At 34.1% G+C, this 10032-nt stretch overlaps 2 long non-coding RNA genes across 4 annotated transcripts; one reads left to right on the top strand and one right to left on the bottom strand.

Annotated features, from left to right (window-relative positions):
- The first annotated feature begins 1817 nt into the window (after positions 1-1817).
- Positions 1818-6016, top strand: LOC129925379 (uncharacterized). 3 transcript variants are annotated; one of them, XR_008777141.1, is made up of 4 exons: positions 1818-1979; positions 3654-3844; positions 4322-4431; positions 5281-6016. It is a non-coding gene; the product is annotated as an uncharacterized LOC129925379 (long non-coding RNA). The 3 variants fall into 3 exon arrangements; XR_008777142.1 differs by having other exon boundaries at positions 1820-1979; positions 3688-3844; XR_008777140.1 differs by lacking the exon at positions 1818-1979 and having other exon boundaries at positions 3401-3844.
- On the bottom strand, positions 5716-8138 carry LOC129925380 (uncharacterized). Its single transcript, XR_008777143.1, has 3 exons — positions 7922-8138; positions 6527-6594; positions 5716-6197 (listed from the first exon to the last, which is right to left on the bottom strand). It is a non-coding gene; the product is annotated as an uncharacterized LOC129925380 (long non-coding RNA).
- Positions 8139-10032: the final 1894 nt, after the last annotated feature.

Below are 10032 nucleotides of genomic sequence, written 5' to 3'. Positions count from 1 at the left end.
CTATTGATATGTATTGTTGTACTAACGTTGTTGTTGTTGTTTTCTAAATTTAGACAAATTCCTTCAGTATCTGCTAAGTTCCATCACTTCATGGTCCCTGATTCTTACACACGCTCCCAATTCATATACATGTTAGTAAATACAACCTTTTAGACCTTTGAGGGCAGATGATGTAATGATGAAGGTGTCATGTGGCCAGCACAGCGCTCTTAAAATCCTGAAAATGAAAATCCCAGTCTTCAACCATATTCGAACCAAGGACTACCAGGTTCTGAAGCCAAGCGCTTTACCGCTTGGACACCCCAGATTTGTGTATGTATGTAAGCAGTGCTTTTTTTTTTTTTTTTTTTTTTGTAAAAAAAAAAGGTGCCGGTACTCAGTGATGGATTGTCTAATTTTTAACTACTAATAAATTAATAATAAACGTTAAAATACAAGAAAAGTAATAATTTTTCCCCACATTGAAAAAAGGTGCCGGTACGTCGTACCAGTGCGTACCGTCACCAAAAAGCCCTGTATGTCTGTCTGTCTGTCTGTCTGTATGTATGTAGCTTTGGTTGCATTTGTTTCTTCTCAGAGTTTACTTGTGCAACATTTGCTGATTCCTTCTCTTTGTAAACATGAACAATCCAGGTTCATTAACTCTCATTCGCTGAACTAAACAAGTTCATGTTTCGTTTATTTTTGTGTGTCTCCGTTAGTCCCCCCCTCCCCCCCCCCTCTTCTTTTCGAACTCACTTCTGCTTCTTTGTTTCCCCAATGACGTCAATATTGACAACTTTCGTTTCAACAAATAATTCTAACTTGGAACTCAAGTTACAGAAGGCATGTATTTTGGTAGCTTGCTGTGGCAATCACTCGAAATATTTGTCTTATATTTTTTTGGAAACACAAAAAAAAAACAAAAAAAAATATTCCCCCTTTCTCCGAGAACGAACTCTCCACCACCTAACCCCTGCAAAACACACACGCACATGCCGCCGTTAACGCCATCCTTGGTCGCCCCCCTTTCTCCCTCATCACAGACAATAGCCACTGTTGATCTGACGCCCCCCCCCCCTCGCTCCAATTGCTTCATCCACTGACGGAGGTCTTACGATTGGAGGACCTGGTACAACAATCAAGCCTTTTGTGTTGGCGACTTGTTTGGTCAGTTTCCAGCGATCCAATGCTCGCCATGAGAGACATAATTTTTATCGTCTGCCAGAGATTAAGACAACAAGAAAGGTCAACACGGCGGGCAAGGTCAATCACGTGACACAGACTATTTGCCCAGTAAGCCCAGGCAAAGAGCAAAGTTTTCAAACTTTAAGGGCAACAAGAGAAAACCCTGAACTCCCCCCCCCCCCTTCCAAACCATAAACATCAAAGTAGCTGAGCAGACGACATTTTTGTTTCTGTTTGGTGAACAACTTTGTAACAAAAGTTAGTTGATTCAATGAAGTCTTGCTGTTTGAGTTTGATACGTGTTTGAAAACTAACAAGTGGCTCAGATGACCCGAGCATCGGTCAGGGAATGGCGCCCATGAGAACACTGATGAATTCAGACAAGAGACATTGGCCGTGATTGAAACATAAGACATTTTTTAAAAAAAAAGGGGGGGGGGAGTCGGGTCTAAATCTGTCTCTTTCTCCAATGATAGATTGATAGATTATCTCAGCTTTTCTTATATTTTTATCATCTATTCTAGATTACGCCTAGATTCTAGATCTAGAAGAAGATCTAGATTTAGACTAGATCTTTAGGAGTAGATCTATATATAGATTAGATTTTAACCATAGACTATATATTACATGGACTGCCAACACTAAGGAAACTAAGCATAAGTTCCTTTCACCGAGGCGTCCTTGGTTGCGTGGTAAATTGACTTCCGGTAGAATTTGTTACTATATAAAGAAACTATTCCCGAAGATTTTTACCATCAATTTTACAGCAAATCATAAATGGAAACTTAATTGTCATATACGATGTTACAGAGGTAAGTGTGCACAAATCAATTTGTGACTTAGATCTATGACTATAAAGCTTTGTAACTGATTTTCTTAGCCAATATAGATAATTAGCCAAGCCTGTATTTCGTGTATTCTTGTTTACGACATTAATTGTCTGCTAATTGGTGCTGCCAGTTTGGATTATTTGTTTTTCTTTTTTTTTTCATCACATTTGATAATTATTATCATTATTTTTACAATGTATATTTTAAATGTGATAAGCGATTTACTGAAAGAGTCAATACATTTCTGAGAGTGTCATTTATTAATTTTGTATATAATGGGTGATACAGGCCTAAGTTAAGTCTGTGAATGAGTCAGTCTAAATAAATTAACAATATAGTGAGTCAATAATTTTAAGCCTACAATCTTACATCTTTACCAACTTTTGTTCAGATCTACAAATATTTTTTTTATTCAATTTGATTTTAATTTCAAGATAATGTGCATTTTTATCTATAGTAATGGAAAATCAACCATAAAAAAAAAATCAACGATGTATGTATGACTAACTGAAAAATCTGCATAAAAATTTCGGCCTTCAAGTTTTTAGTGTTTTTTTTTTTAACTAACTAGAATCCCAAATAACATCAAATTCTTCTAAAAGCTATAAAAAGATCTGATATTGTTTCGAATATATTCGCCCAATAAAATTTTAGAATCATTTAGGCTCTACTTCACTAGAAAGTGATTGTACACATAAACATGTAGACTTTCACCCAGATGTAGTGACCTATGGCTATAAACTTTATCTACAAATACGAACTCACACACAACACACTACTACACTACTATATATATATATATATATATATATATATATATATATATATATATATAATAGAACACTAAACACTATTTATGTAAATGCCCATTTTTAAGTTTGTAAAATAATAATTTGTTTTTATAAAAAATCTGGCTATGCCTATAGTACTTTTAACAAAATAATGATAATAATTAAAAATATTATGAACGTCGAGTCTCTAGATTCATCATCTTTGTGTGTCTGATAAACCCAGAGAATGAAGATATAGAATCTATATAGGCCCCCTATTATATAGAATCTAGCTTTAGTTGACTCTAGACTAAATCTAGGATAATTTCAAGTCTAGATGATTAATTTTAATCTGACTTCCTGACTTGTTAACTTAAACTTCGTCTTACTTAGCCCTTAGGCGCCTTAGCCTTAGCTTCTTCATATGTGAATCATGAATGGAAGTGCTTGGCTCACAGTGTCACAGATCGTTCTTTAAACTATTTGAAGATCTACTTTATCTTTACTAACGACTCTAATCTATATCTAGTTTATGTCTATATTTTATATGATAATAATAGACATAGACTCTTATACTTATAATAAAGACAAAGTTATAAGATCTAGATCTAGAATCTGTATCTAGATCTATTCCCATTTGTGATTTATACACTCCAGATTTAATGTTTCTGATGAGCAATACTACTATCTACAGCCATGCCCATTAACATAGGCCCTACTCATGTACTAGATCTAGCTCTTTTGATCACAACTCATATCTTGCCTAGATATAAACAACTGTACTAGATTGGACTAGACATTCTAATCGGTTCTATTTTCGTTTTTCATTATTCTCACATATTCTAGTAGGCAATAGGTACCAAATTGTACTATTTATTCACTGTAGATCTAGATCTTAACTTTTCTCTTAACTACCAAAGAAGTACACAAAGGATGTTGAAAGGTACCCAAAGGGCTCTTATTGCTACCATTCAATGTGTGGAATCAAGTATTTACCCAGATACTGCCACAATATGCTCTTATTGTTTTCAAAGGAGTTTTCACACAGTGCCAGAAGCTGTATAAATACATTTAACAGTAAGTTTTTAAGTAATTAATCATTTATTTTTAAACGTTATGTAAGTCTATTTTAATTGTAAGAATCCATGTGCTATTTTATTTAAAGCTAACTTATAGGTGAATATTTACACAATATTGTTGTTATGTTGTAAATAAAACATATTATATTCCCTCCAGCCTGTGCAGGGTATTTCTAAAGTGATAATTTTCTCATGCAGGCCAATACCACTCTTTTGTTATCTAAGGTGTTTTCCTTCAAATTATACTTTCTTGCATAAGAATTAAGTATATTATGCAACAATTCTCAATTAGAAATACAGATTAACCAGTTATCTTGGTGGAAAAGGATGTCAGATGAGTTGAGAAAATGCTTAAAGAAAGTCTTTACATAATTCTTTGAACTAAGTCACTATAAATATTTTGGAGATTTTTAAAATTTAATTAGAATTTTATTATTGCTCACATTAAAAGCAATTGTTCTTTTCTTTTCCGCAGATGTATATTTCAAGAAGAAATGATGCTTTCTTATTTCTAAGAGTTTATCAATAGGATGAATGCCACAAAACTCACTTGTTATGCCAGAAACTCTTCCTACGAAACTTCCAGTAAGTAAAAAAAAAAGTAAAGTTTCCCTTTCAGACCTTGTGATCAATAGGGCAGATGATGTAAAGATCATCTGTTTCTGACCATTCTGTTGCCTACGGTTAACGAGGGTGTCATGTGGCCAGCACAGTGACCAACCGCCATTACTTTCCCCAACTAATGTCAGGTACCCATTAGAGCTGAGTGGACTCAGACTCAAATTAAAAATTCCAGTCTACACCAGGATTTGAACCCCGGTCCCCGGTTCGGAAGCCAAGCGCTTTACCGCTAAGCCACCAGGCCTCCTTTCAGTAAGTAGGGCAGCTTAAAATTTAATACTTTTATCTTAGTGCAAAAAGAATAAAAGCTGTCTTCAAATTCTCCCTTTAAATTTGCAAAGATATGTTTATAATTTAATGTATGCAGTAAAAAATTATGTTTCAAACACTCAGTACAATATTCAATGACTCTCTTTATTTGGGTTACCTCAGCATGCTTGTGCAGAAAATTTCCTGAATTTTTTTAAAAATCTGTTCCCTTCACTTTCAAGTGCATTTAATCATTCATTAAATTTTCATAATATTACTGAATATAATGTCAAAGATTAAATATTGTTATTATTATACTATTCCTTTTTTTTTGTAATATTTTAGTTTCATAATATGTTCCCATAGCATTTTTTGTGTAAAACCTCTAATATACTTTACTATACTCCTAATATACTTTTTAAGGAACTGTTTTGTTAGATGTTTTCAGAATTGATTTCATCCGTAAAGGACTTGAACATATGGAAGTTTGGTACTATATGAAACTAAGATTGAATTGGTGACTTGTTATGAATTTAATGTATGTTGTTTCTATTCCATCAACAGTACTAGAATTTGTCCAGTGCCTGTGATCCTCTGAGTTGAAGGAGAATGTGCTCCATAATACCTACTAGGAGCTTGCTGATAGCTGGAAGTTCATGAATACTATGTTGTCCTTGATTTGATGATTCTGAAAACTACCATTTCTGAAGACTTGAGCATTATTTCTATAATTTAAAAAAATCTTTTCAGGAAATATTGTGTTTATAATATTAAGAAAGGGAAGATAATATTGTTCTTACTAATATTATTGACTTATTAAAATAGAAAGCACATCATTACCAATATTCACTTGTCAATAAATGTTAGCATTATTCAATTTTTAGTTACATGTTCAAACTATTAAATTTTATTATTTAAATTATAGCAACTTTCTCTTTCAGTCCAGCTTAAGAAACATTCATGTAAAAAGTCTATAATAATAAGTTAATGTCGATGTAGTATTGTTCAGACACTTACAAGTTTAATCATCTATACTTCACAAAAAAAAAGTGTTTGAATGGTTTTCATTTGTTTGTACATCAAATATGTATTAATATAATTATCATTTTTAGATGAAACATTAAATACTGAAGATGACCATCTCAATTTCTGATGTAGGCCTATTCTCATTTCATGAAATAAACAAAATATTATCTGAAATTTCATCCCTTCATGGTAACTGTAACTGGCTTCATAAAAAAATGGAGTGATGACTGGGTTGACTATACATTTTTGTATAAATAATGCATCAATGAATGTAGCTTATACTGTTCTTTTCCTCATCTTGAAATGTGTGGACTGATAATTAGCTGTTGCATGATACTCTAAATGACAAATATCTTCTACTCATTACAATAGCATATTTCCATGCTGTTTGGCTAAGTGGAAGCAGATAAAATTTGTTCCTCTATTAGCTGTAAAATCTCGAAATTCATGAGCAGCTGAGAAAAAAAGAAAAGAAATTCAAACTAGTTTAGACATGTTATAAATATACATATTTGCTAATTAAAAAATGTAAGACTACTTTATGTTACAACAATGGTTAGCATCTTTAAAGTTGATTTCAATGCAATCACAAGAAATAAATTTTTCTCTACAATTAGGCCTGCTTTAATGATTTTTTTTATGTAAATAAATTTTATGCATAGGATTAAATATAACATGTACTTAAGGAGATTTTTTACCCATTATTTCACAATTACAAGTAATTTAAAGTGATACATGTATTGATAGCACAATGTTATTGGAGAAAGTAAAAAAAAAATCTCACTCGTAGTAGATCCCTTTCAATTTGAAAGTTAGTGACAATCAAATCAGGTTTGTGGAAGTAGTATGCTCCTTAAGTAAAAAAAAACAAAAACAACGAAAAATGCATTATAAAAAGTTTTCGCTTTAAATAAAATTTCTCTTGGGTGACTTGAGTAGAAAGTAATAGAAATATGTACTTCATTTAGCAATATGCTCACACTAAGCAGAAGTTGTTTTTACTAGTGAAAATTGTCTGTCCAAATAAGCTATTGAAACTACTGTTAGCTTCACATGATATGAACTGTAAAGTTTGACAGTTCTTCCTCTAAGACTTTTAGGTACCGGTATTATCTATCAAGAGCAGGGTAAAACAAGGATGGGTTTTGGCCCTTAACACAATTCGGAATTGTTTCGTCTGTACTCTCATAGCGCCTTGGAAGATGGAGTAGGCCCTATATATCCACAGTAGATCGGATGGAAGGCTTCTTAAACTGGATTGACCAAAACGAGGAAACTACATAACCTGATTAGGGAACTGATGTTTGACGACGATGCTGCTCTCACTAGCTTTCGCAGTAATTATTACAAAGGCTAGTCAATACTTCGACAGCTGCAGATCAATAGTTCAGTCTTACAATAACTCTCACCAAGACAGAAAAAGGGCATAAAAAGTCAACATCATCAAACTCCATTTGAGTGAGGGCTTGAGAGGCTCAAATCTTCTCTTGCAAAAGCCCTGGACAGAAACCCTGCTGTATTGCGTAGTGCATACATGTCACCATACAGATTGAGAATTTTTTGTTCTGACCTGTTGAGACGGAGATCAGCAAGTCTGGGGCAGTCAAACAGAAAATGAGGCACGGGGGCACCAGGATTCGAAATTTGGCCATAGCCGTGAGAAACATGAGGCAACAGGACAGTGGCCTGTCCTGCAGCGTGTTATAATAACTTGCCATAAAACATCACAGAATGTACTTTTTCTATTTTATCAACGACAGCATCTAAATGCCAAACATACTTTTCTTACATTTTTCAACTCGGAGAAAACTTTACATCTAGACTTATTACTTTTACTTTAGGCCTACACATAATATAGGAGTTTTTTACAACTTATAAACGAAAGGTCATTTTAGCCTATTATAGTAAGAGCATATAGATCTAAATTTACCGGGTTATCCTTCTGAATAAGTCTTACTATTTGGTTTATATATATATATATATATATATATATATATATATATATATATATATATATATATAGGCTATGCTCTCACAAGAACCTCAATTCAATCAATGTCGTAAACAAGAAAATACACGAAATACAGGCTTGGCTAATTAGTCTATATTGGCTAAGAAAATCAGCTATAAAGCTTTACAGTTATAGATCTAAGTCAGAAATTGATTTGTCCACACTTACCTCTGTAACATCTTCTATAACAGTTCAGTTTCCATTCATGATTTGCTGTAAAAGTGGTGGTAAAAATCTTCGGGAATGGTTTCTTTATACGTAAAAAAAAAATCTACCGGAAGTCAATTTACCACGCAACCAAGGACGCCTCCGTGAACGGGACTTGTTTATTGAAAAATATAGGCTTAGTGCGTAGAGTTGGCAGTCCATGTAATATATAGTCTATGATTTTAACAGTGTAATAAACAATAGATAGATATCTTATACAATGCCCCCCTGGCCTCATTAGTAGAATCATTCGATCAAGGAACTGGTGGTATCAACATCATGAACTGGATACCCAATTTGAGCTTAACATTTAAAAAAAAAATTCTTTGATTTAAAGTTGGAAGTATTTTTAAAAATGTATTTGTAAATGTTTTTCTTATTGTCTTAGTCTCGACATTGCTTGCTTAGGTGAAACGTAACTTTGGCGTCCTGGCATTTTCATTGGCCTATACATTGGTTGACTTTCAAGAAACCGAATGAAACACGCTCGTAAAAGAAAATAATATAGAATAAAATAGTTTATCTTGACTGGACAGTGTCACCTCTTATCATTAAACGAACAGTTTCATTCAAGTGAATGTTGTTCTGAACTGTAGTTACTGGGATCAAAGCATATAACATTAGCGCATTATAGACATAGTATTTTAAATATATCAATCATAGCAAAGTCAATATAGGCTAGGTATAAAATCTTAGAGTATATTTATCTTCTCGTCTAATCTTATAAATTACAGTTTAAAAATGTACAGTTAAAGCATAAGTAACGCAAGTTAAGTTTCCCTTTCAGACCTTGCGATCTATAGGCCAGATGATGTCGTCTGTTTCTGTGGGCCACTGTAAACGAAGGTGTCATGTGACCAGCATAACTCAACAACCGCCTTTACTTTTCCCCGACTTTTGGCAGGTACCCATTAGAGCTGGGTGGACTCAGAGGCGCCCAAAGATCCCGAAATTTAAAATCTCAGTCTTCACCAGGATTCGAACCCAGGAACCACGATTTAGAAGCCAAACGCTTTACCGCTCAACCACATCGCCTCCACAGTTAAAACATGTTTTCCGTTGAAGGAAGTCCTACTTATCCCCTGAATAGGTCCAATGTAAACATTGCAAAATTTTCTAAATTTAACAAATAGATGAACAATTTGATGACAGATTCTGGTATTAAATATTTTCGAGCCCTCATCGTGACCTATCATCATGATCTATCATCATGACCTATCATAATGACCTATCACCATGGCCTATCATCATGGTCTATCATTATGACCTATATTCATGACCTATCATCATGGTCTATCATCATGACCTATTATCATGGTCTATCATCATGGTCTATCACCATGGCCTATCATCATGGTCTATCATCATGACCTATATTCATGACCTTTCACCATGGCCTATCACCATGGATTATCACCATGGCCTATCACCATGACCTATCATCATGACCTATCATCATGGTCTATCATCATGACCTATCACCATGGTCTATCATCATGACCTATCATCATGACCTATTTATTTTCATAAGAGGAACTAAACTGGAGAATGAACCCTAACCTCCAAAAGAACTTTCGAAGTACCAGCACGTAGTAAAGAAGAAAGAAAGGTTCGCTAATCTTTCCAGTTCCTCACGGTTGTCGCTAGCTGTGGCAGAGGCCTTGATACAGACAGTGGCATAGTGGCAGTGCATTGTAGGAATATAATGATTCTCACGTAAAACTCGGTCCAGACTCAACAGGGAAAGCGTTACTGTGACCCCAAGGAGAGGGGACTGCTCAAAATAGTTGTGATTAATTTACGGGCATTTAGTTGATGTTGGCCTTGGCGAATGAGGGGTCGTTAAATAGTCAATCTAACAGGGGCGGACTGGCTATATGGGCAAACGGGCAAATGCCCGGTGGGCCGGTACTAAATAGGCCGGTCTGGTCACAACCAAAGAAAAAATAATTCAATGCAGATAACTTTTTTAAAAAGTGACAGCAGTAAGATGCAAAGGCCCGAACACGTTTTCTTTTTTTTTTTTTTTAAATTCTTATTACAATTAATTTTGTTTGAAATTCAACAAGAAT

This window comes from Biomphalaria glabrata, chromosome 3, assembly GCF_947242115.1.
Source record: "Biomphalaria glabrata chromosome 3, xgBioGlab47.1, whole genome shotgun sequence".
Lineage (NCBI taxonomy): Eukaryota > Metazoa > Mollusca > Gastropoda > Planorbidae > Biomphalaria > Biomphalaria glabrata.
The sequence above is the reverse complement of the archived record's forward strand: the minus strand, read 5'-3'. Positions and strand labels throughout refer to the sequence as shown.